The 12,838-nt window shown below is 47.5% G+C and overlaps 1 long non-coding RNA gene and 1 pseudogene across 1 annotated transcript in view; both read right to left on the reverse strand.

Moving 5' to 3' along the window:
* Positions 1–2,418: 2,418 nt before the first annotated feature.
* LOC120288077 lies at positions 2,419–3,789 on the reverse strand (annotated as a pseudogene).
* A 2,263-nt stretch (positions 3,790–6,052) lies between these two features.
* The window catches only part of LOC120288251, a 15,648-nt gene continuing 8,862 nt past the window's right edge, over positions 6,053–12,838 (reverse strand). Inside the window, exons 2-4 of the long non-coding RNA XR_005546555.1 lie at positions 9,676–9,681; positions 9,476–9,479; positions 6,053–6,063 (exon numbers count right to left, since the gene is read on the reverse strand). This is a non-coding gene — a long non-coding RNA (uncharacterized LOC120288251). The remainder of the gene's footprint in view (positions 6,064–9,475; positions 9,480–9,675; positions 9,682–12,838) is intronic.

Raw genomic sequence — 12,838 nt, forward strand, 5'->3', positions numbered from 1 at the left:
ATCAACTCGCTTTCACAGGCTATTCAGCTAACCTTTTCAAAAAATGTCTTAAATAAGAGAAGCAAGCCTCGGAACGAATAAAGAAAAAGCAGAACTTGCGTAAGATAGAAAGATCGATTATCCCATTTCTTGCGGGGACCTACTCTCTTTTCTAAATCCAATCAATAGCCCTGTTCACCATAAGGAGTGTGAGCGCAAAACATTTCAGAGATACCAATAGGATGATTCACCTCTTATTCAACCAATAAAAATGGGTGCTTCTACTTCACTTCGAAAAGAAAAAAGTAAGCAAAATGAATTTCAATCAAGAAATGAGCAAGAAAGGTTATCGTATCATCCATGGCGAAGTGCTATCGTATATAATAGAACGGTTGCATTTAGGAGTGATCTTTCACTCCTTCTTCAAGCCAGTGGTGATCTCACTTTCGAAAGAAAGTTTCGATGCGTCAATGTACATGTAGTCGATAAGGAAAAAAGATATAGAAAGTGTGTCGTGAAGGTGGTTTATGATGATGTTACGCAGCGTTCAGAACCAGCCTTGAAGTGAAATTGAAGAAAGAGAAGAGAACATGAAAAAGATTTTTTCAGCTATATGTTTTTGCTTTTGAGATTTCGATTACTCACCGTATTGTTGATAAGTCAAGGCCTTGGGGACTGGGCCTTGACTTGGTGCCCCTATGGTTTCTATTTGTGGAATGGATCGATTTTTGACTTTCAACCATGGATGGAGTTCCTCTTTCCTTCGGAGGAAATGGGAGTGGTGGTACTAGCTCATCGAAGCGGCCGCAATTTGATCTCAATTTGCCGCCTCAAACAGATTTGGAACCCGCGCCCCTTGAACCATCCTCAGAGGAGGAAGAAAGTTGAAGCGAACGGGAGCTTCGGGCCTCCAAGGAGTATAAAGCTGTCGAAAGACACAACGACAGGCGTGACACACGCATCAAAGAGATCCGCCAACGAGCGAAGGAAATCGCTCGGGAGAGGGGATTCCACCCCGACAAATGCGATGCGGTGGAAGACGTCGCGACTATGTGGCCGATCACGCCGAAGAGTTAGCCGAAGGGGAACAACTCCGCTATCTAATGAGGTTAAAACATAGCCTAGAGAACTTGAACAATCATACCTAGGGTCGCATCTTAGAAGAAGTCAAAAGATGGAGACCCTAACTATAGTATAGTTAGTCTGGTTTGAGGACCCGAAAAGGGGAAGGACGTTGCACACCCCACAAAGGAAAGGGCTCGTCGAAGGAGATGCATTTCAGGTACTGGTAGTACTAGACAAGCTCTCAGGGAATAATCTCTTTCTTATTTCTGCCTTTCTTTCCCATGACGACTAGGAACAAGCAAATAAAAAATTTCACTTCGTTCGGACCTCAACATCCTGCTGCTCATGGTGTTTCACGATCAGTATTGGAAATGAATGGAGAAGTGGTGGAACGTGCGGAACCACATATTGGATTACTCCGGTGCGGCACGAAGCCGCGACGCCGAGTCGGCTCCTATGCCGCTAGCTATGCCCCGCTTGGTCCCCGACACGGTGAAGGTTACGTAGCGCGTCATGAGCACCGGGCTAAGTGGTGGTTGAGCAACTCAAGGGAACCGCCCTACCTTACTACAACATAGGGACGAAGGGAGAAGGTTGTGAAGGTGGCCTCGTTATCCACACCTCCGATGAATGGAGGACCGACCCGGGTTTTCATGAGCGTTGGCGGGTCCTGGAGTGCTGTCAAGGGCGCTAGCGCATACCCCGGTGATCATCACCACCAGTACCTCACATCTCGGCACAAAGGGAACGTGTAACCCACCTCTGTCCCATTCAACTACATTTGTTCCCGTAATCCATATCCTAACAAAATGCAGCGGCGAGGGACAATCCGCCCATACAGGCTAGCGGGGAGGATGGCACTACTAGCAAAGACCGTCACGGCGAAAAGGCCGCGGGCGCGAAGCGTGGTAGGCTGCGCCGGAGAGCATAGCATAGGGAGGAAAGGGAGCCCGGACGATGGAATAGCCAGGGGAGGCCGGGTCATTTGACGAAAATGGAAGGCTTTTACCCCTCAATGAGAAAGAAGGCCCTATGGAGTAAAGGGAAATGCATGAATTCTTGGAAAAAGAGGGAGCAAGCCTATATAAAAAATGGTTGAAAGCAAGCCAATTCAATGAATAGATAGAGTCAACGATACGACAAACGGCGCTGCCCTACATGCGAATTAGCTTCCGAGGTCGAGCAGTCTCAATTTCACTACCGGATTTTCGAATGAATGCTTTGGCCGGGCCACCTCGAATGGCATGAGTCGCATGCGGGAGTCCCGCACGTACGGTTTTTAGGGGGATCTGGTCGAAAGACCGCCGACGCCCACCCAACTAGAGGGACTGAGAAATTAATAGAGTACAAAACTTATCTTCAAGCTTTACCTTATTACGATCGTTTAGAGGGCGATCGCGGAGTCACTCAATGAAGTCCTCCGTTTCTTTCGGAGGTGCTAACCTGCGGCGAGCGAGATGACTAAGTGACATATGGAATATGGCGACGACAACAGCATGTCATAGAAGGAGATAACAGGTGGAGCCAACGACCCACTAAGACTAACGTATCTACAACTACATCCCCGAGCGGCAGTCAAACGGAGGCGTGAATGCAAGATGCCAGCGGAACGGAATGATCGGCCGGACAGAGGCTAGGGCTGCTTCCTTTCCACCGCGTCCTTCCTTGTGTGTCGAAGATATAAAGTGAGTGCACCGGAAAAGAAGGGGAACTGGGTCGATCTATTCTATGGCGAAGCATCCGAAGCATAATTGCACACTCACATGATCTTTGCCGAGAGATAAGAGCATTCGGTGGAACCGGTGAACTACACTTGCTTCGGATAGATGTGTGGGACGAGAGGGCTCGTGGTACCTTCCCCCACCCTTCCTCCTTTGCTTTGAGAATCGTGTGAACGGAAGAGAGTGGGCGAAGGGAAGGAGGTCCTCATTCGGAGTCGCTCGCACACTTACTTGAGCAAAGTGCGGGAGACGGGGAATGGGTCGAGTAAACTCCCCCGGGCCGGAAAAATAATGACGAAGCTTTACAAGGATAAGGCTTTGATTTGATTGGTATTGATTTTTTTCTTGATAGGAAAGGACGGCGCCCGGGTATGTTATAGAAAGGGAAGGCGGAGGTAGTACTTTGAATGGCGAAGAGAGGCGGCTCGGCGGTAAGGAATGGGAAATCGTCAAGGATGACTTCTTTGTTGGCGAAACGAAGGTTGCGCTAGCACCGGTGATTCTCGAGCCGGTTTGGATTTCCAACGCCTCGGGAAACGGGTCGAGATAGATGACAGCACCTTTTCCTCTCTTTCCTTCTTGGGAGGGCAATCTTCTCTTATGGCCTTCACCTCCCGCCCGGCCCGGAAATAGAACCCAGCCCCCTTTGATCCATTCATTTCTGCAGCGGGCGCTCTCAAGAGCCCTTCTATTGCATAACCTACAAAAGCTATGAGCAAAGTACCAAAGTGGTTGCGGGAACGATACGCTTTGGTTACCGGTGAATGCTTCGAAAGGCGACCCGCTTTCAATACTAGTTCTTACCTTACGATGCCATTTTTCGAATATCATTAAATAGCATGGCCTGGGGCTAAGGTAACTCAAGTGGGAGAGCCGTGTTATGGGTGACCTTATTGCACGGTTCAGAGAGCACTTGTGAATGTGATGCAAGTGAACGTGTACGAAAAAGCTGTCGTAAAGTTTCGTTGTTCGTTCCGTCGTCGACCCTATCTATGTTTCTACGATGGCCCAAGAACACGTTCATTCTTCAGCCGTAGAGAAACTTTTGAATTGCGAGGTACCATTACGAGCTCAATATATACGAGTCTTATTCCGTGAAATAACTCGAATTTCAAATCATTCACTTGCTTTAACTACTCATGCTATGGATGTGGGAGCATCAACTCCGTTCCTGTGGGCTTTTGAGGAGCGGGAGAAATTGTTGGAATTCTATGAAAGAGTCTCGGGAGCCAGGATGCATGCTAGTTTCATACGACTAGGTGGAGTGGCACAAAATCTGCCTCTTGGCTTATGTCGAGATATCGATTCCTCCACACAACAATTTGCTTCTCGTATCGACGAATTAGAAGAGATGTCAACCGGCAACCGTATCTGGAAACAACGATTAGTGGATATTGGTACTCCACGCACAAAGCAAGCAAAGGATTGGGGATTCAGGTGGTGTAATGTTAAGAGGTCGTGCGACATGAAGACATTGATAGCAATATGGGGGAAGTTCCTATCAGGCAACAAAGGTTCCGCCTAACCCTACTTAAGCATGCATATTATGTCAATGAAGACTTGGTGTGAAGCCTTGGAGCTTACGTTAAAAGAGCAAAAGGCCCGGGCCTAGGGTGAGCTGAGGGGGGACAGCGTAAGTGAGCGAATGTGTGTAAGCCCACCAAACATGACTGTTCTAGGAGGGGCGGGCCACCCACCTTCGAATGATGTTGGTCCTACGGACCGTGAACAATTCGCCTATGGCCTCCGGGCATGTCGGAACCGCATGAGTTCACCGGGGTGGAGCACGGTCCGCCAAAATCGGCATAGGTTAGGTGCTATTGATGGAACATGGTAAGCCTAGCTTTCTCCATATGGACGTGCCGCGGGCACATAGAGATGTGGGTAGAGGAAGCCTCAAAAAGCGAAGGCCGAGCCGTAGGTCACGTGACTCGCATCGAGTTGGTGGCCGACCGGCCTTTTCCTTGATCAAAGCGAGATCAGCTCGCCTTCTTCTTATCCAAAAGTCGGTCGAATCGGGCGGCCCCCCCCCTATTCCAACTTGTTTAGGAGTGGGATCCGCCCAAGAACGACCAGTCTTGTGGTGGTACGGAAGGCACGGACTCCGCGAACGTCCCGCGCCCCTTTACGGAAAGAAAGTCTCAACCAGAACCACATTCCTTTTACGTGCGGATGTAGCTAAGTGTCTTACTCTATTGGTCAAAGTTTCCCGCTGTTGTTGGGCCGGTGCTCGTTTGCGCGCGCGTGAACCAACCCAACAAAGGAAAGGATGCCTCTCGGGGCATCCGAGAATGATTCGAGCTGTATGAAGGGAAACTCTCACGTACAGTTTGTTCTTTTTTTTTTTTGGGGGGGAGGCCCGACGGGGTCCCCCACCGACTTGGCCCCGGCCTAAGTGAAAGTGAAGTGGTGGGCCTACCCATCCCAACCAGGGGTATCTTTGGGATTCGCGAAGAGCAGCACCTTACGATGTTCATGACCAATTGGATCCTAACGTACAGTAGGTACCGAGAGGAGATCGCTATGATCGTTCTTGTATCCGTATTGAAGAGATGCGACAAAGTGTTCGGATCATTGTGCAATGTCTTAATCAAATGCCTAGTGGCATGATCAAAGCCGATGATTGTAAGCTATGTCCTCCATCACGATGTCGAATGAAACTATCCATGGAATCGTGCGCCGTGTGAAACGTAGATTATCGCCGTTCTTAACCGAGACTCGGGTTAAGCTCCGTCTCGGAACCTTGTGGGGTTAGGAGTAAAGCATCCCGAGGTTGGCGCATCTCGTTGGGCGTGGAGAAGCATTGGGAACCCCAATTTCTTTCTTCGGAGCCGTTTCTTTTCCCGTCCCCCCGCCCCGGCATAGCGCTTCGCTCCCGGTTCGTCGGAAGAATCAATTGACTTCTCCCTTCTTCATTGATCTGGGGGAAAAGAAATCATCTACCAGTTGGGAAGCTAGACATCAAGTAAGTGGCTTGATGAGGATAACTAAGCTGACACGCCGGAGTTGGCTGTTGGCACAACAGGGTGGTGCCTCTTACCGCACCGCAGGCGAACGCGCGGTAGCGTTCGTGGTGGTGCTTCAAGATTCCAATGTACTTTGCGTCCAAGATCGAACGAGCTTGCCGGTGGACCACCGCCGTCCCATTCTTGAGTGAGTTGGAGCGCAGCCATCTTATCCACTAAACTAGCTAGAAGCTATCGCTTCGGGTCGAAGCACTAAAAGAAAAGGCCCGGGAAACGCGGCGGCATAGGAAGCACGGGACCCCTACTAGTAAAGGGAAAACGGAAGTGCGCTCCTGCGCACCAGCGGAAAAGGCCCTTTCCCCTTTCTCTAATAATAAGGTAAGCTTCATAGCTCCAACCTATACTAAGGACTTTGGTTGCCCTTAGTATAGGTTGGGTTGCTTCTTGATACGGGATCCTCGTAGTAGGCTGGACCAACATCCAGCCGAGAGAGGCAGCCTTTAGAAGCAACAGTTGGGAAACCAAGAGAACGCTTCGCGTTTTCTTATCTTCTTCCCGCCCTAGGAGCAGGAGTAGCACAAAAAGAGGGATTAGATTGACCCAATGATAAACCACTAACACCTTCTTCATTGGGGCTCCGGCACCGGGAAAGAAACGGCTCTAGCGACGGGAAACCAGCCACTAGTTACAAAGCTCAAGGTATCGAGAGGGCTATCACGGTCGGGTGCGAAGCAATTAGCCCCTATTTGTAAAGTACCCCTCTTCATATTTAGGGGTTGAGGCGAGAAATGGCTTGATGAACCCTTCCCTTCGCCACGCACCGGCCCCATTCACTTGCTTATCGTGGAGGCCGTAAGTATACAGTCCCCACAACTATTCATAGTATAGTGGGGTTGAAACACGAGAGTGCCCCCCCCCATTCTTTCAAGTAGGCCACCTTTTCCGGAACGCAGTCAGGATAATCATGACCGTGTATATATAGATCTATATATATTTTCGAAACTATCATTTCGAAATGTCCGCTTCAACCGCTGTTTCACCTCCCAAAAGCAAAGTTGGCTTCACAAGCGCAGCGCAGATGAGAGGAAGCGGGAGCAAGAAAACCAAAAATCTCTTTCTTGTCCTTCTACTTAAGGGGCAAAGCAAAGAGAAGCGCTTTTGCTGCGAGAAAGCGAACGGTCAGCGCAAAGGTTCAAGACTTAACCGAGCGTTAGCGAAGCTAGATTCTCATAGCGGGCGCTTCGAGTTAGCGAAGCACCGTAGTAGCGCCGAAGCTCTATGTGCTATAATGCTTTGAGCCAAGGACGCTCCGCCTTATCTATAGAAGCGATCAACGAGTTCGAACGAATTAGCTCCTTGGTAATGGCTAAATCTATAGATAGAAAGCCCTATGATGGGAAACTACCACGTTAGGTTTGGAGAGAGATGGGACTGGTTATATAATAATAGATAGGAGGAGCAGATGCAAGCTTTTTCTTTCAATAGCCGGTCAAATGACTACAGGATCATCGGTCTACTCTACCTCAATTCACCATTTCGAACTTTATACAAAAGGTTTTTCCATACCAGATCCTTCTACCTATACTTTGCAGTTGAAGCACCTAAAGGAGAATTTGGTATCTTTCTAGTCGATAATGGAAGCAATCGTCCCTACCGTCGTAAAATAAGAGCACCTGCTCTGCCCATTCACAAGGACTCGATTCTATGTCCAAACATCACATGCCAGCAGATGTGGTCACCATTATTGGTACTCAAGATATTGTGTTTGGAGAGGTGGATAGATAGGACTACTAGTTGCTCGATTAGGACCCTAGCTTTATTGCGAGCCAAAAACCTTGATGGAGGGGGTTGGGTTAAACATGACTCCTAGAGAATTACCAAAATACGAAGTTCTCTTCTCCTTTCGTTCCTTTCTTTCTTTTTGATAGTTGGTTGGTAGGGTCAGGGCCTTTCTCGCCGGGTGAGCGCATCCGATTCGAAAGTCCTTTCCTAAACCACTTCCCGTTCGCTTCGAAAGATAGAGATAAGCTTTCTAAATGAGATGGAGTTCCACGAATATGCAGGCTAGAAAGATGTTATTAGTAGCTGTAGTAACCTTTCTAAATATCCTATCCGCCGTTCTTTTTAGACGGTGTCCGGGATCCGAAGAGATCGCTATAATAACCACTTTGGTATTCATCTCGTACTTTTGGAGCATTTCTTTTGTTAGTGATATTACTCTTTCATCGTTATTCTTTTCATTTGAAAAAAAAGTACAGCTTTCCCCTTTTCTGTATTATCTATATATTCATTATATTTTTCATAATTCTATTTTCTTTTTATCTGAGACTTTACTTTCTCTTGAAAGTGGGTCTTTTCGTGAATCAACTGTTAGTTGTTATTTTCGGTGTGGGGACCGTCATGACCGCCGAGACACAATACGGTACCATGATGATGGCCTCCTCGGGAGATTCGGGCTCGTCCAACTCTTCCTCGTGGACGGGGAAGACTTCCTTCGAGGAGCGGGTGCTACAAGAGCCTTGGCCAGTTACCCACAATAGGGGGTTTCGAGGCGTCCATGCACAACTGAATAGCTTTCTTGGAAAATCAAGGAAGCATTTTCCTCCTTGATAAGGACAAAGGGGTCTATTGGTCCGAAATCAAAGTGCAACTCGAGAATTGTTCCTCTCAGGGGGAATATAATCGATTGATCGACTTTGAGAATTGCGATCTACAGATCCGCGAAGGCAAACATGAAAGCTATTCGATCTTGAAGGGTATCCTTGCTCAACATCCTGCCTTAGAGAAGAATGCGGCTTACAATCCGAAAGAAGCATTCATGGATTTTTTAACCGCCAAGCGGGATCAAATTGACCTCCAAGGCGGGGATGTTGCAGTAAGGGACCAAAGGGAACTCCATTTAGGGAGATACTGGGTATCGACTAAGAGTCGTTTAGTAGGAATCTTTTCTTTTTTTTATTTGGATAGGATTTATGTTGGCTTCGTGAGGAGGCTCCCGTAGTTTGTTACATCAGCTCCAAAAGGATAAGTTGCGTTGGAATCGAGAAAGTTTCGTGGAGTTCATAATTGCATAAAAGGAGGAAAAGTAGTGGCTGCAGCGTGTCGAGGCACTTCTTCGACGGTCCCCGTCCGCCCGGCCTGCTGGCCCCTACTAACTAAGCCAAGCCTAGTTCTCGCCAATAGGCGCTCGTAGCTTGCTTACAAGCCTTGCCAACTAGAATAGTTGTGGCCATGGCCCGAAGGAGCCTTAAGCACTTGTAGAATGCTCAAGTCAGGGCTCCATCCTACTCGTTGCCCAGAGCCTTGACTTTCTATTAGAAGAGGGTTTCAACTATTTTGAGGGAAGGGAAAAGGGGTCTCTTTCCTCGCCCGATGGTAGAGGTCGATCCCCTATCAACTTCGGTTATCATGTTCCGTGCCTCCTTGCGGTCCTTCTATTTAGCTTTTCCTCGGACTTTAGAGCTAGTTGATAGGCCACTTTCCACATCCGATGCATCGAGATTTCATCTTGGATTTCTAACCTCAAGCCCTATCAAGCAAGGGATTCTTCGTCGGATTCGTTCAAGCCATTGCGAAATAAACAATTGGTAGAACTCCGCATGTTAGGAGTAGGGGCTTTCTTGTACGCTTCTCTCCCCACTATCCTTTAATTTAAAGCGAAGTGGAACCTTTGGAACAAGCTTTGGGTCTAATCGGCGGGTAGAAATTTCTCTCGAAACCTCGATCGCATCTTGTCCCATGTACTTCCCTTTGCCTTTCCACTCACGCCTTGCTTGGACTTGATCCCACAAAATGTTGGCATGGCCAGTGCTCAGGAATTTCATCTTCGCACACCTCGGATAGTTCTTTCCAATCAAAGAACTTCTCTACGCTACTTAGCCAATCAAGAAAGTCCTCAGGATGCAATCGGTCATGGAAATCGGGAACGTCCACTTTGATCTCACGATCTCCTTGATCTTGATGCCCTTCTAAGGCCCGGATCATGAAGCTCTCCGGTACCTCAACCAACAAAGGAAGTGGAATGCTCGACATGCCAAATGGGTTTCCTACTTGCAAGAATTCACTTTTGTCCTTCAAGACAAGTCCGAGGCAGCTAACAAGGTAGCCGATGCTTTCAGCCGCAAACATACCTTGTTTTCCACACTATCTTATGAAGTTACCGGCTTTTAAGTACTACCTAAGCACTATGGTTCGGATTCCTACTTATCAAAAGTGATAGAGGAACTCCCGGATACTCCAAACAGCCTTTATACACTCTTCAATGGTTATCTTTTTCGAGGTAACTCACTATGTGTGCCCGAGGGATCTCTACGCCTACAAGTTCTAGCTGAACTTCATAATGGTGGACTTTGTGGCCATTTTGGGGAAGACAAGACCGAGGCTCTAGTTTGTCAAAGATACTATTAGCCTTCATTACAAAGGGACGTGCGAAAGTATGTGAAAAGCTGTGTGGTGTGCCAAAGGGCTAAGGGTCAAAGACAAAACACCGGCCTCTACCAACCTCTTCCGATACCCAATGCTCCATGGGAGGACATCTCAATGGACTTTGTTCTTGGTTTGCCTAAGACTCGAGGTGGCTATGATTTCATATTTGTGGTAGTTGACCGGTTCTCCAAGATGGCCCACTTCATCCCATGTAAGTGCATTACCGATTCCTCTAATGTTGCCACTTTGTTCTTTCGAGAAGTAGTTAGATTGCATGGGGTGTTTAAAACTATCACTTCCGATAGAGAAACCCGTTTTGTGGATCACTTTTTTAAGATCTTATGGAGGATCATGGGAACAACACTACACTTCTCTAGTGCCTACCACCCCCAAACCGATGGACAAAGAGAGGAGATGTAATCCAATTGGAAACCTTTTGAGAAGCTTAGTAGGTGAACATCCAAGACTTTGGGACACGGTCCTACCACAAGCTTAGTTTGCATAAAAGAACTAAAAGAACCGCTCCACCGGAAAGTCCCCTTTTTAGGTAGTATATATATGGTAGAGCACCTGCTCTTATCTTAGACCGACTCTCCATGCCTCACCCGACCTTGGCTGGCCTATGACTACTGATTCGGTGCAAGCGGCGCTCCTTCCTTTCTTCATCCTTGTTTTGTTTTTCGGTCGGTGAGTTCCTCTCCCGGTGGTCGAGTTACTTCGTTTCTTAGGGGCGAATGGACAAAAGAGGGACTGGGAGGGACGGGGAATCAAGGTCTTCCTATCTATTCAATCACAGATTTCGAGAGAGAAGGTGCGGGGCAAGACCCACCATCTGATCTGAGCAGCTTAAGCCCACCTACTGTCGAACGGAGTCAACGAAAGCTTCTATTTCAACGCATGTCCAGGCGGGAAGGAACGATGAACAAACGAAGCAGATATAGTAGGGAACTAAATCAGTGCTTCTGAAGAAGCGAGGAGTGGAGTTCAAGGATCCATTTTAAGAAGCCCCCGGTATGGGGGGAGATCAAACAAAAGGGGGTATGTTAGTCAAATAGAGGGGTCTCCCGGGGGCCTAGTCCACGGCTGTAGCCTTAAGCGTCTAAGGGCTGTCATTCTTGTATTGGGCGAACTAAAGCGTTAAATAGCGCCCTTTAGTGGCGTGCAGGGAGTAGTCGTCTTGTTGCTGGTAGGTGCGACTATGTGAGTTGACAACAATACACTGCAGTATGTGTGAGTCCTTAACGGCCTTTAGTGATCCAAAGGAGCAATTGGGGTTACTTCAGACTGGCTTCCTCCCATATACCCCCGTTGACTGTGCTTGCTTATGCTTACTTTGAGTACGCTTGACTTTGTCTGGGTTCGTCTAGCTTTGCATTTCTTGCCTTGGACTCAGCCCAGCTTTGCATCCCCTTTAAAGCTCCTTTCACCCTGGTCCCATTCTTATCATTTACTGAGCCATTTTGATAAATGAAAGAATTTCTCGGTATATGAGATATAAAGTATTTCGGTTTCAAATGTCCTTTTCGAGTTCAATCGTCGTTTTAATTCAATTGCTGCTAAGCGCTATATTCGCATGACTGAATCGAATTGTGAATGCTTGCTCAGGAGTGAGATCTTTTTTTAATCATTTTGCCAAACTATTCGAATGAAATGAGTTACGCACCAAAGCAACTAAGTGAAGGGCAAGCGGAGGCAGCTTCTTCGTGCTATAAGTGGTCGTGCCAGATAAAACTATATACGTCATTTTTAAGCCCCTACTCCTATAAAGGTAGGCTGCCCCATTGATCGCCGCTCCACCACTGGACTTTTTGTCTTCCTTTGAGACTCTCTTTTTTCCTGGAAGAGCAAAAAGCAGGACACTGTATCCAAATCCAGTGCAGAGGCAGAATACTGGGCTATGTCTGCAGCCGCTAGTGAAGTGGTTTGGTTACGCAGGCTTCTATCTGATTTGGGGATTCATCTAACCACTGCAAGGCCTCTTCATTGTGACAATAACGGCCCTATTCAGATTGCAACCAACCTTGTATTTAATGAGCGTACCAATAATAAACGAAGTGGCCTTACTCATTTAGGGTGCTTCACTCGCGAGAAGTGCTTGGATTAAAAGACAGCCCTTTCTTCCATCCGACCTTCAGATTGCAGATTTGTTCACCAAGTCTCACACTCGTGCTCGGCATGAATTATTTTTGGGCAAACTCGAACAAATGAGAGGTCAAGAAGCTTAAGGATCAGGCAACTCATACAAGAAAAGGAGGCCATCGATGCTATGATATCCAGCATCAAGGCCGAAATCCCAAGGCTGAGAATTACCGAGCAGTTGCCCACTTCTACCTGACAGTAGAACCTCGTCTTAAGGCGAAAATAAAAGAAGTCCGCGAGAGTTTTGAAAAGACGGTCTGTTCCCTTAACCCCTTTTTGGCTTTTTGGGAACGTCATACGTGGGAAGCACTTCGGCTACCTTATCGCAAGGGTTTCGATGAAAAAAAGCATCCCCACTAAATCAAGAGTTTAGATGCCCGAACATATAAGAAGATTGAATCAGGAATAAGTGGGTGATCTCTTGAAGAAGGGCCTAATTAGGCCAAGTAAGAGTCCATGGTCCAGCCCTGCAAAATACGTCAATAACAGAAATGAGCAAGAAAGGAGAATGCCAAGGTTAGTGATCAACTAGAAAGCCCTTTC

Source organism: Eucalyptus grandis, chromosome 9, assembly GCF_016545825.1.
Source record: "Eucalyptus grandis isolate ANBG69807.140 chromosome 9, ASM1654582v1, whole genome shotgun sequence".
Taxonomy (NCBI): Eukaryota; Viridiplantae; Streptophyta; class Magnoliopsida; order Myrtales; family Myrtaceae; genus Eucalyptus; species Eucalyptus grandis.